The sequence below is a fragment of the Nicotiana sylvestris genome, chromosome 2 (genome assembly GCF_000393655.2).
Source record: "Nicotiana sylvestris chromosome 2, ASM39365v2, whole genome shotgun sequence".
Classification (NCBI taxonomy): Eukaryota; Viridiplantae; Streptophyta; class Magnoliopsida; order Solanales; family Solanaceae; genus Nicotiana; species Nicotiana sylvestris.
Window position 1 is genome coordinate 150425691 of NC_091058.1, and position 11505 is coordinate 150437195.

Sequence of the window (11505 nt, forward strand, 5' to 3'; positions counted from 1 at the left end):
AAAGAGTTATCACATGCCGAAGCCCGCTTTCACGAGAAAATGGGGTGCGACACCCAAGAACATGACTATTTTTAAAATATGATGTCCGCAATGGGCAAGAATTTTTCGGAAGCAATCAAGATTAGGGAGATAGTTGAGAATAGCCTCAAGACAGGCAGAAATATAAGTCAAGCAATTCTGAAAGCCACATCAGGTTGTCCAGATTGGATATGGTAATAGCCTCAGGGTCGAGAAGATGTCCTAGGGAAACATATGAAAAATATGGGCAGCCTCATCATGTTTCCTATAATTCCCCTAAGTACTACTATCCACCTCAGAATCCACTATACTTTGTTGCTCTATCTCAACATGTCTTCCAAATCTAGAGTCAGATGCCCACGAACCAAGACACCCAGAAGGCGAACACCAATACCACAAAATCCCAATCAGCCTCCATAAAATTTTCAAGCATCCTATACCCCCATCCAAGGTAAGAGTATAAAGGGGAGCAAAGGTTGAATGATAATTTTATACCAATAGGGGAGTCATATACAAGCTTTTTCGAGAAATTAAAGTATTATGGCATGATTGCACCTATTTCTCCAAATTATGTGGACCCACGTGCAAGAACTTTTGACCCTTATAAAAGGTGTGAATATCATTTCAATGTCCAGGGGAATAATGTTGAAAGCTGTCGAGATTTGAAAAGAGAAATAGAAAAGATTGTCCAGGAATGGTCCTGGACATTGATACCCCGAATATCATACAGAATCCTTTACCTGCACATGCTGATGCATCTTTGTGGGGATCATATGTGGTGACGTGGATTATGAGAATCCTTTAGAGATCTCTAGCAAAGTCAGTTGCTCAGAAATATCATTTGTCGTTAGTCCTGAATCTGGCGGATAATGATGAAGATGAGTTGATCAGAGTGGTTGAGAACCTACACACTAAAGTTAATGATATTGAAATTGGGGAAGACCCTAGTGATGCTGATGAGAAAATTTGTGGCTAAAATTTCAAGCTTAGCAATTGGAAAGCCATTCCTTCCCTCTAGGAGGAATCATGGTAGCTTGTCTTGACGTTGTTTCTATTCTGGGTTAGTTTAGGGTTGTGAACCAGATTTTGTTTGTTTGTTTTGTTGAGTCAGACTCGTCCACCCTTCTATTTTGACTCTTTGTGATTCTTCTTTGTTTGTTTGTTTGGTTGTTTATTTTATTGGTATTTTCGTTATTTGGGGTTATCTTAGAGTTGTAACTCAGATTTTAGTTTGCTTGTATTGAGCCATACCCTTATATCCTGTTATTCAATGAAATTCAGTTTGTCATTTTGTGTCACTCTATGATTAGTTCTTTTCAAGCTAGCTCTAGCGACATGGCATGCATGTTAAATTTTTGGCCTGATTTTAGAAAATTAATTTAGTCTTGAATTGGTTAACTGAAATAAAGACACTTTTGAGGATGAAAAAAGAGTTGAAACTCTTTAAAAGTAAGTATGAGCCAAATTTACACGGAACCAAGTGGTCATACCCATGGGGGTTTAGGATCTCTACCTCCAAAGCATTGCGAAGATCGGGCTTAAAAATATTGCATGAATTGAAACTTGGTCGAAAGTTTGGCACTAATAGATGAAAATTATATTTCGAATAGATAAGTTAGTGTCAAAATACGCTCTCCCACACCAAGAGGTAAAAATTGCCGAAATTGACAATGTCATTCACTGCGAAGAAAGTATTGCTCATATAGTTTTACGCTGGACAAGACCAAGAAGGTGAACATGTACATCAATGTTGTGACTGCGATGAGATAGTATGTTTGGCTTTGTTGATGCTGGGAGGCTATTTTTTTGCTACTCAATACTTTATACCCTTTGTTACCTCTTTTGGAGCATGTGGCATCTCTTTGAACCCCGTCTTTTGGAATCAACTTTAGGGTCAAAGATTAATAAAAAAATTGAAAAGGTTTATGTACCAATAGTACAAGTTGGGACAACTCTTATAAATTTCAAGTCAAAAAAATCGAGAAAAAAATGGTTCAAGAAAAAGGAAAAAAAATCGTTAGATCAGATGTTTGAATTGGGTTTGACCTGATTTCTTTAAAGGATACATAGGAAACTCTAGGTTAGAGTTTGGTCCAACCAAAACAAAAATAAATATTCTCCAGTTTCTCAAATTGGGGTAAACATTTTTTTTAATGTTTTTATGAAGAGGCGATTCCAAGAGTTGTAAGTATACAACTCTATCATCTTGAGTCTATTTTGAGCCTTCATGAAATCCTTTTTTTCTAACCCTATCAAAAAGCTTTCCAAATAAAGACATCTCAATCAGTCTTTAAAAATGCCAAGAGAAGCACGCAATGAGAAACTGTTGTCACACAACATAGAGAACAATCACGTTTCTTACACAAGAAAGTAAAAAAATAAAAATGAGAGAGTCCTACTAGTGAAAACCCTCATGAGTTCTGTAAAGCAACAGTAAATATAAATGAATAAATGAGAGAGATTTGTTAATGAAAACCTCTTAGGCACCACTATTCGAAAGTGAGTTGTGAGTCTGACGCAAATAATTGGCACAAAAGATGCTTGATTTCAAAGCTCGAAGGAACGACAAGAGTAAAAGTTGAATTGGTTTGATAGATCAGGCCGCTAAGTTCAAAATTCAGGTCATGATCATTAAGACTGATTACCAAATTCAAAAGAGCATATTCCTTCTTTTCTTTTTCGAGAGGGGCATTTTTTGTTAATATTGCTTCTTTTTATTCTTTGCATCATTATGTCCTTTGCTTTGAGCTAGTCTTTGTCAAAACAAACAAGAAAAAATTTAAAATATGCTACCGCTTTTCAGTTGCAAAAAATGTCCAGCACACTGAGTTGTTACAGTCGACACGTCTTGAGAATTCATGCAATATTAAGGTTCCCCCAAAAGATACACTTGTCAGCCTCTTTTCTAAGCAGACAAAGATATGACCGCAAGGTTATACATAGTTCGCTGTAGTACTGAACAAAGACAATGGGTGTGCATATCATGCAAAAGGCACATATCCAGTTGTGGTTCTCTTTGACAGACAAATTGCTCGAAAGCAAAAAGCCATTCAAAATACCAGAAAAGGTTACCAAAGAAAAAAGTGCCCTTTTGGGATAAGGCTGATGGAGCCACAAACACAAATGATACTGGGCTCGAAATAATCAAGGAGCAAAGGTCTCTTGAAAGAAATAATAGTCTCCAATAATGTAGCCAATTACCTATACAACCGGTCTTCCGTAAGAGAATGAGCACAAAGCCAAGCTTCCAAAGACATCGAAACCACAAACTGATCACTATTTTTAAAACTGACAAAATATCTTTGTTTGAAACAGGAACAAAGCAGTATAGGAAACGCGATTTGCAAGAAAAAAGAAAAAAAGAAAAAAAGAAAAAAAATGAAAAAAAGACAAAGAAGAGAAAAGCCGCCAAAAGAAAGTTTCTCAAGTCTTTGCTTTTATTTGTCTTTTTAAAATGCATAAAATCATGCAATTATTCTTCACATTTTCCTCCTAGGGTAATATATCCTAGTTTGAGACTTATTCCTCCCAGGGTAAATCTTTTCCTAGTATAATGAATCTTTCTCTTATGATTAAAAGATTCAGTTTGATGATTTTTCTCCTAGGTTACGAAGTCCTAGTATGATGAAACTGTTTCCTAGGATAAGAAGTTATAGTCTGATGAATCTTTCTTCTACAGTACCACTTCCTAGTCCGAGATCCTTTCTCTTAAGATAAAAATGTCCTAATTTGAGATCTTTCATTTTTCTCTTCTACTCCTAGGAGACACACTTCCTAGTTTAAGTACAAACGTTTCACCCCTAGGAGACACATTTTCTAGCCTAGGTTATTTAAGTTTCACTCATAGGAGACGCATTTTCTAGAAAGAGTTTATAAATTTCGCCCCTAGGGGACACACTTCCTAGTCCGTGTCATTTAAATTTTCACTTTTAGGCAATGCACTTCCTCGTATGAATTTAAAGGTTTTATCCCTAAGAGATGCACTTCCTCATTCGAGTCCCCCAACCTCACTCATAGGAAACACACTTCCTAGTTTGAGTTATTCCAAATCTATCCAATAGGAGATGCACATTCAAATTCGAACTATTAATCCTAGGAGACACACTTTTTAGTCCAAGTCCTTCAACCTCACTCGTAGAAGACACACTTCCTAGTTTGAATCATCCCAGTTTATTCCAATAGGAGACACACTTCCTATCCTAAATTAGTAATTCCAGGAGACACAATTCCTAGTTCGAGTCCTTTGATCGCACAGTCATTCCAATGACACCTGTAGGAGATACACCTCTTAATCTAAGATTGTTAGTTTTGATCCTAATAGAATTCTATACATCATATTTAGAGTCTTCACTTTCATTTTTACATCTTTCCAATAACATAAGCTAATCTGCTGTTTTACCCAATGACTCATAAAATTTTTCCGGTACAAACTGGGGAATTTTTTTGTTCATTTTGTTTGTCTTTGATCGCTTTGCAGGCTTCCACTGTAGAACACAAAGTTAAACATTGAAGCTTGAAGTTCTAGTTTCTAGTTAGAGAAATGTCATGGGTCGGGATGACACCTAACGCCGCTGTTAGGCAAGCCTATAAGAGAAACTACTATTTAATTACCCCTTCTCAACATTTAAAACAAAAGTTTTCCTTTTAAAAGAACAAAATGAGTGAAATTTCATACAACCGTACATACAATTTTCTTAACAAAATACCAACATAAAAGTACGTTCACTATAGTGATAGAAATGATAGGTACAACAATACATAAATGCAAAACAAAATCCCCAAAATCCGGCATCGCAAGTACATGAGCAATCTAGAGATTATATAAAACTGCTACAACTACTGTCTGGAAGAGATAGACATAAATAATAAATAAGGTAGAGGGACACTCCGGTGCTGCAGATCTTAGCAAGGCAGGCAACTCACCACTAAGTCTCCGTAGATGATCAGCTACGCGCCCGCGTGACCACTGGTAGTACCTGTCTCACTACCTACACATCAGTGCAAAAATATAGCGTGAGTACGAAAAATAACACATACCCAGTAAGTATCTAGTCTAACCTCGAATTAATAGTGAAGAGGGGTCGACTTGACACTTACTAGAGTTCAAATAATAATATAAGTACATAAAGTTAGACATGGTGAATGTACAACAAGTATCAACAAAGAAAATAAGAGTAACTACAGTAAATCCACTCATAAGTCTATATCAAATCACTAATATATCATAACCGGCCATGAAAGTGATAACTCAATTATAACCAAACCAAAACTAGCTTCGATTATTAAGCATGAAGTTGCCGAGGCAAACGACCCGATCCCATAGGAATAGTGGTATTTAGTACTGCCGAGGCGAACTGCCCGATCCCATAAGAATAATGTTACCAACCTGCCGAGGCGAACGACCCAATCTCATCAAAATAGTGTTACCAACCTGATGAGGTGAACAACCCGATCCCATAAGAGTAGTGTTACCATCATGCCGAGGCGAATGACCCGATACTATAAGAGTAGTATTATCATCATGCCAAGACGAACGACCCGATCCCATAAGAGTAGTGTTATCATCATGCCGAGGTGAACAACCCGATCCCATAGGAATAGTGGCACTCAGTACTACTGAGGCAAACAACTCGATCCCATAAGAATAGTGTTACCAACCTGTCTAGGAGAATAACCTAATCCCATAAGAGTACTGGTACCATCATGTCGAGGAGAACGACCCGATCCCATAAGAGTAGTGTTATCATCATGCCGAGGAGAACGGCCTAATCCCATAAGAGTAGTGTTATCATTATGCCAAGGCGAACGACCCAATCCCGTAAGATTAGTGCTATCATCATGCCGAGGCGAATGACCTGATCCCATAAGAGTATAGAAAATTTACCTCACTTGCGGAAGCACTTGCGAGATGAGAAGACACCCATTTATAGTTTATCAAGTATTCCCCGCTTTTTCTAAAATAAGAAACTAAGTAAATATTTCCAATTTAAATCCCCAGTCTCAATCTTAATCAAGACAATTAATAGACATGATAGGCATAAACAGTACAATTAAAGGCATGATGTGAATCTAAGTCTACCCCAGATATATCATGAAATATAGTTACGTACAGACTCTCGTCACCTCGCACCAATATAGCTCCCAACAACAAGTAGCACACAAAAATAATACACCTAAGGGGATAAGTTTCCTCTTACAAGGTTAGGCAAGAGACTTACCGCAGTTCCAAGTCCTCAATCCGGCTCTCCAACCTCAGTAGAACTCCTCAAATGACGCCAAGGACTCTGAAAATAATCAAAAGTCACATAAACTAATAAATATATGCTCGAAAGTTCATAATTTAGCTATTATAATAGTTACCCAACCCAATTTGGAAGATCCATGAAATTCACCTCCGAGTCCACGTGCTCGGATTTTGAATTTTTTTGAATATAATTATTATTCATGACCTCCCAAACTCAAATATATAATTTATTCCAATTTTCACCACCAAATCCATGATCAAATCCTAATTTTACTTAAACCCTAGGTCCTTTAAAAAATTCTACAAGTTTCACTAATCTTCCATGTTTAATCTACTTATAAACCATGTATTTAACTTGAAAATGGGTGGAGTTTACTTACATTGTATAGTTGATGAGAATCCCCTCAGAACTGCTCTCGAAATTTCCCAAGACCAAGTGAAAGTGTGTGGAAAATGGCCTAAGTCTCGGATTAAATGCACTCACTGCCCAGCGATTTCTGTACCTACGGTCACTTTACCGCATTTGCGAACCACATGTGCGGTCAAATGGCCGCATCTACGATCCCCCATACCTTTAGCTTCTTCGCTTCTGCGGACGAGGAAAACGCTTCTGTAGGTCCGCTTTTGTGAGTCCGCTTCTTAGGATATGCTTCTATGACTTTCCTTCGCTTCTGCGATCCCCAGCCGGCCGACCAATTTCCGCATCTACGGAGCCTCGATCGCATCTGCGAACATGCAAATAGGGAAATACCTCTGTAACAACCCGACCGATTGTTTTGAGCATTTGCACTTCACTCGCCAGTTCTCGAGCATGAACAGCCCCGTATGATGTATTATGACCTATGTAAATCGTCGGTTTTGGTTTTTTAGATAATCGGAATAGATTTGGAAGAACAATTCTCAGCTTGAACATTTAAATTTGAAAGGTTTGACCAATTTTTGACTTTTTAGTATTCGATCTCGGATTTGGATTTTTATGACTTGGTTAGATCCGTTAGGTTATTTTGAACTTGGAGGCGTGTTCGGAATGTATTTTGGAGGTCCGTGGTAGATTTAGGCTCGAATTGGCGAAATTGAAAATTTGGCGTTTTCCGGTCGGCAGTGGAAATTTTGATATCGGGGTTGGAATGGAATTTCAGAAATTGGAGTAGATCCGTTTTGTCATTTGTGACGCGTGTGCAAAATTTCAGGTCATTCGGACGAGGTTTGATAGACTTTTTGATCGAATTCAGAAGTTTTGGAATTCTTAGGCTTGAATCCGAGGGTGATTCAATGTTTTGATGTTGTTTTAAGCGTTCTAAAGTTTGGGGCAAGTTTGAATGATATTATGGGGTGTGTTGCATGTTTGGTCGGGATCCCATGAGGCTCGGATATGTTTTGGAAGATTTTTGCCGTTTTGAGCATAAACATGTAATAATCCGAAGGTCCATTTTTAGTTCTAGAGATCAAAATTTGATTTCGAGACTTCCAAAATTTTGATAATGAATTATAGGAGTGATCTGGAAAGTTTGATCTAATTTCATCAAGTTGCGATTGGGGTTTTGACGAGAAACATGAGTTAATTGTTTAACTAGCGAAATGGGTATCGCACTGAGCAAATGAGCTCTGAATTGAGTTTTGATTGAAGGGCTATGTTCGTATTATTATTTGTGACTCATAGGATCAAGAATCATCGAATTCTGAGTTCGTATTGTGGAGTTAGAGCCTTTTTAGTGAAAATAAATATTTCTGTTTTCATTGCTGGGGGAAGCTAAAGAATGGTTGCAGAAGGAGACTGCTAATTCAATCCATACTTGGGATGATTTAGCAAAGAAATTCTTAATCAAGTTTTTCCCCACTAAAAAGACAAAGTCTTTGCGGAGTCAGATTCTTGGATTTCAACAACGGGATGGTGAAACTCTTCGCCAAGCTTGGGAAAGATACAAGAAATTACTTCGAAACTGCCCACATCATTGTCAAACTGATGAGGTATTGGGCCATACTTTTGTTGATAGATTAGATGAGACTTCAAAAATGAATCTTGATTCAGCTTGTGGAGGTAGTTGCATGGCGAGGCCATATAGTGAAATACAACTTCTGCTAAACAACTTCACTGCTAATGATCATAATTGGCAAGGTGAGGGAGAACCAAGGAGAACAATGAAACAGAAAGCAGCAGGGGTACTTGAACTTGATGACTTTTCCGCCATGAGAGCAGATATAGCAAAACTGGCGAATCAAATGAATAGAATGACAATGAACCAAACACAACAAATGCAAAATGTTCAACAAATGTCGGTTTGTTGTGAAATGTGTGGTGATAATCACACAAGTGACATGTGCCCAACGAATCCTGAATCTATTTATTATGTGGGGAAACAAAGTAGAGGTCCGATGAACTAACAGGCACAATATGGGAACACTTACAATGTAAATTGGAGGAATCATCCTAATTTCTCTTGGGGTGAAAATCAATCAAATCAGAATCAATATAGACCCCAAGGAAATTTTAATCAACCATAAAGGCCACCCCAGCAGGTAGAAGAAAATACAAATGATTTGTTGAAGAAATTGTTGCATGACAACCAACAACTCAGAACTGATTTTAGAAATTTTGAAAGACAATTGGGACAACTAGCTGCAAATCAAAATACTAGGCCTGCAAAATGCTCTTCCAAGTGATACAGAGAAAAATCCGCAAGTTAGTGCAATTACACTTAGAATTGGAAGAGAATTAGAAGAAGTTCCAAAGAAGAGAAAAGACAAGCCTGTACCTGAGGGTGAATTGATTCCCAAAGCAACACAGGAAGTAAATAAAGATGATACAATTTCAGCACCTGTGAATGTTCTAAGGCCACCACCACCTTTTTCCACAAAGATTGCAGAAAAAGAATGACGATCGCATGTTCAAGAAATTTTTCTCTATGTTAAGTCAGATTCAATTGAATATTCCGTTGGTAGATGTGATTCGTGATATTCTAAAATATGCCAAATACATAAAAGACATTGTGGCTAACAAGAGGAGACTGACTGAATTTGAAACAGTTGCACTTACTGAGGAGTGCACTTCAAGGGTCCAAAATAAGCTTCCTCAAAAGCTTATGGACCCTGGCAGCTTTACTATCCTTGTGAGAATAGGCAATGTTGATGTAGGCCATGCACTTTGTGATTTGGGAGCAAGCATAAATTTGATGCCATTGTCTTTGTACAAACAATTGGGTTTGGGGGCTCCAAAACCCACCACTGTGATGTTGCAACTAGCAGACAGGTCCATGGCTTACCCGAAAGGGGTGATTGAAGATGTGCTACTGAAATTGGGAAATTTATTTTCCCGACTGATTTCATTATCTTGGATTTTCAGGCCGATGAAAAAGTTCCTATTATATTGGGAAGACCTCTCTTGGCTATAGGTGATGCTATAATTAAAGTAAGAGAAGGAAAAATGATCATGAGAGTTGACAACGAGGAAGCTGTTTTTAATGTATATAAAGCAATTCAACTTCCTCGCCATTATGAAGAATTGTCTATGATATCTGTCATGGAGATTGATGAACAACTTATTACCCCAAGTGTATATTTGAAGGATTCTTTAGAAAAAGCAATTGTGTTGTTTGAGAGTTTGGAGATTAATGATGAGGTTGAGGAGATGAAACATTTTTTGAATGCAACATGTGAATATATAAAAGGTTTAAACTCCTTTGAACCTTTGAACAGGCCAGATGGTCCTCCTCTGAAGCCCCCAGTTGAAGAAGCTCCCAAATTGGAATTAAAGCCTTTACCTTTTCACCTTCATTATGCTTATTTGGGTAGTTCTGAAACGTTACCTGTTATTATTTCTGCTGACTTGTCTGAATTGCAGGAAGAGAAATTGTTAAGAGTACTACGTGAGCACAAAAGAGCAATTGGGTGGACAATGTCTAACATAAGAGGTATTAGTCCAGCCTTTTGCATGCATAAAATTCTCATGGAGGAAGGGCACAAGCCAAGCATAGAACAAAAACGCCGCCTAAATCCGAACATGAAAGAGGTAGTAAGAAAATAAGTGATTAAATGGCTTGATGCAGGTATTGTATTTCCAATATCTGATCCAGTCCAATGTGTTCCAAAGAAAGGAGGAATGACCGTAGTGACAAATGAAAACAATGATCTGATTCCCATTAGAACTGTTACTGGGTGGAGGATTTGCATAGATTATAGAAAATTGAATAATGCCACCCGAAAAGACCATTTTCCCCTTCCCTTTATTGACCAAATGCTTGATAAATTAGCCGGGCAAGAATACTATTGTTTTTTGGATGGCTACTCGGGATATAATCAGATTGTTATAGCCCCAGAAGACCAAGAGAAAACCACATTTACATATCCCTATGGGACATATGCATTTAAAAGAATGCCATTTGGTCTTTGCAATGCACCTGCGATTTTTCAAAGGTGTATGATGGCTATTTTCACTGATATGGTTGAAAGATTTTTGGAAGTATTTATGGATGATTTTTCTGTATTTGGATGTTCTTTTGATGAATGTTTAATGAATCTTGATAAGGTCCTTGCTAGGTGTGAAGAAATAAATTTGGTACTAAATTGGGAAAAAATGCCATTTCATGGTATGAGAAGGCATAGTCCTAGGGCATAAAGTGTCCAAGAATGGATTGCAGGTGGATAAAGCAAAGGTGGAAGCAATTGAAAAATTACCTCCACCGACATCAGTTAGAGGCATTCGCAGTTTTTAGGCCATGCGGGTTTTTACCGTCGTTTCATCAAAGTTTTTTCAAAAATTTCATCTCCTTTGTGCAGGCTTCTTGAGAAAGATACATCCTTCAAGTTTGATGATGCTTGTCTGAAAGCATTTGATGAGCTGAAACGAAGATTAGTTATTGCACCGATTATCATTGCTCCAGATTGGAAACTTCCATTTGAATTGATGTGTGATGCAAGTGATATAGCCATTGGAGCTGTTTTGGGGCAGCAAAAAGAGAAACTATTTTATTCCATTCACTATGCGAGTAGAACTCTTAATCCAACTTAAATGAATTACACTGTTACTGAAAAAGAGTTGCTCGCAGTAGTATGGGCATTTGATAAGTTTAGGTCCTATCTAGTGAGGACCAAAGTCATAGTTTACACAGATCACTCAGCTATCAGGTATTTATTTGCAAAGAAAGATGCCAAGCCAAGGTTAATTCGATGGGTTCTTCTTTTGCAGGAATTTGATTTGGAAATTCGAGATCGAAAAGGAACAGAGAATCAGGTTGCAGATCATTTAT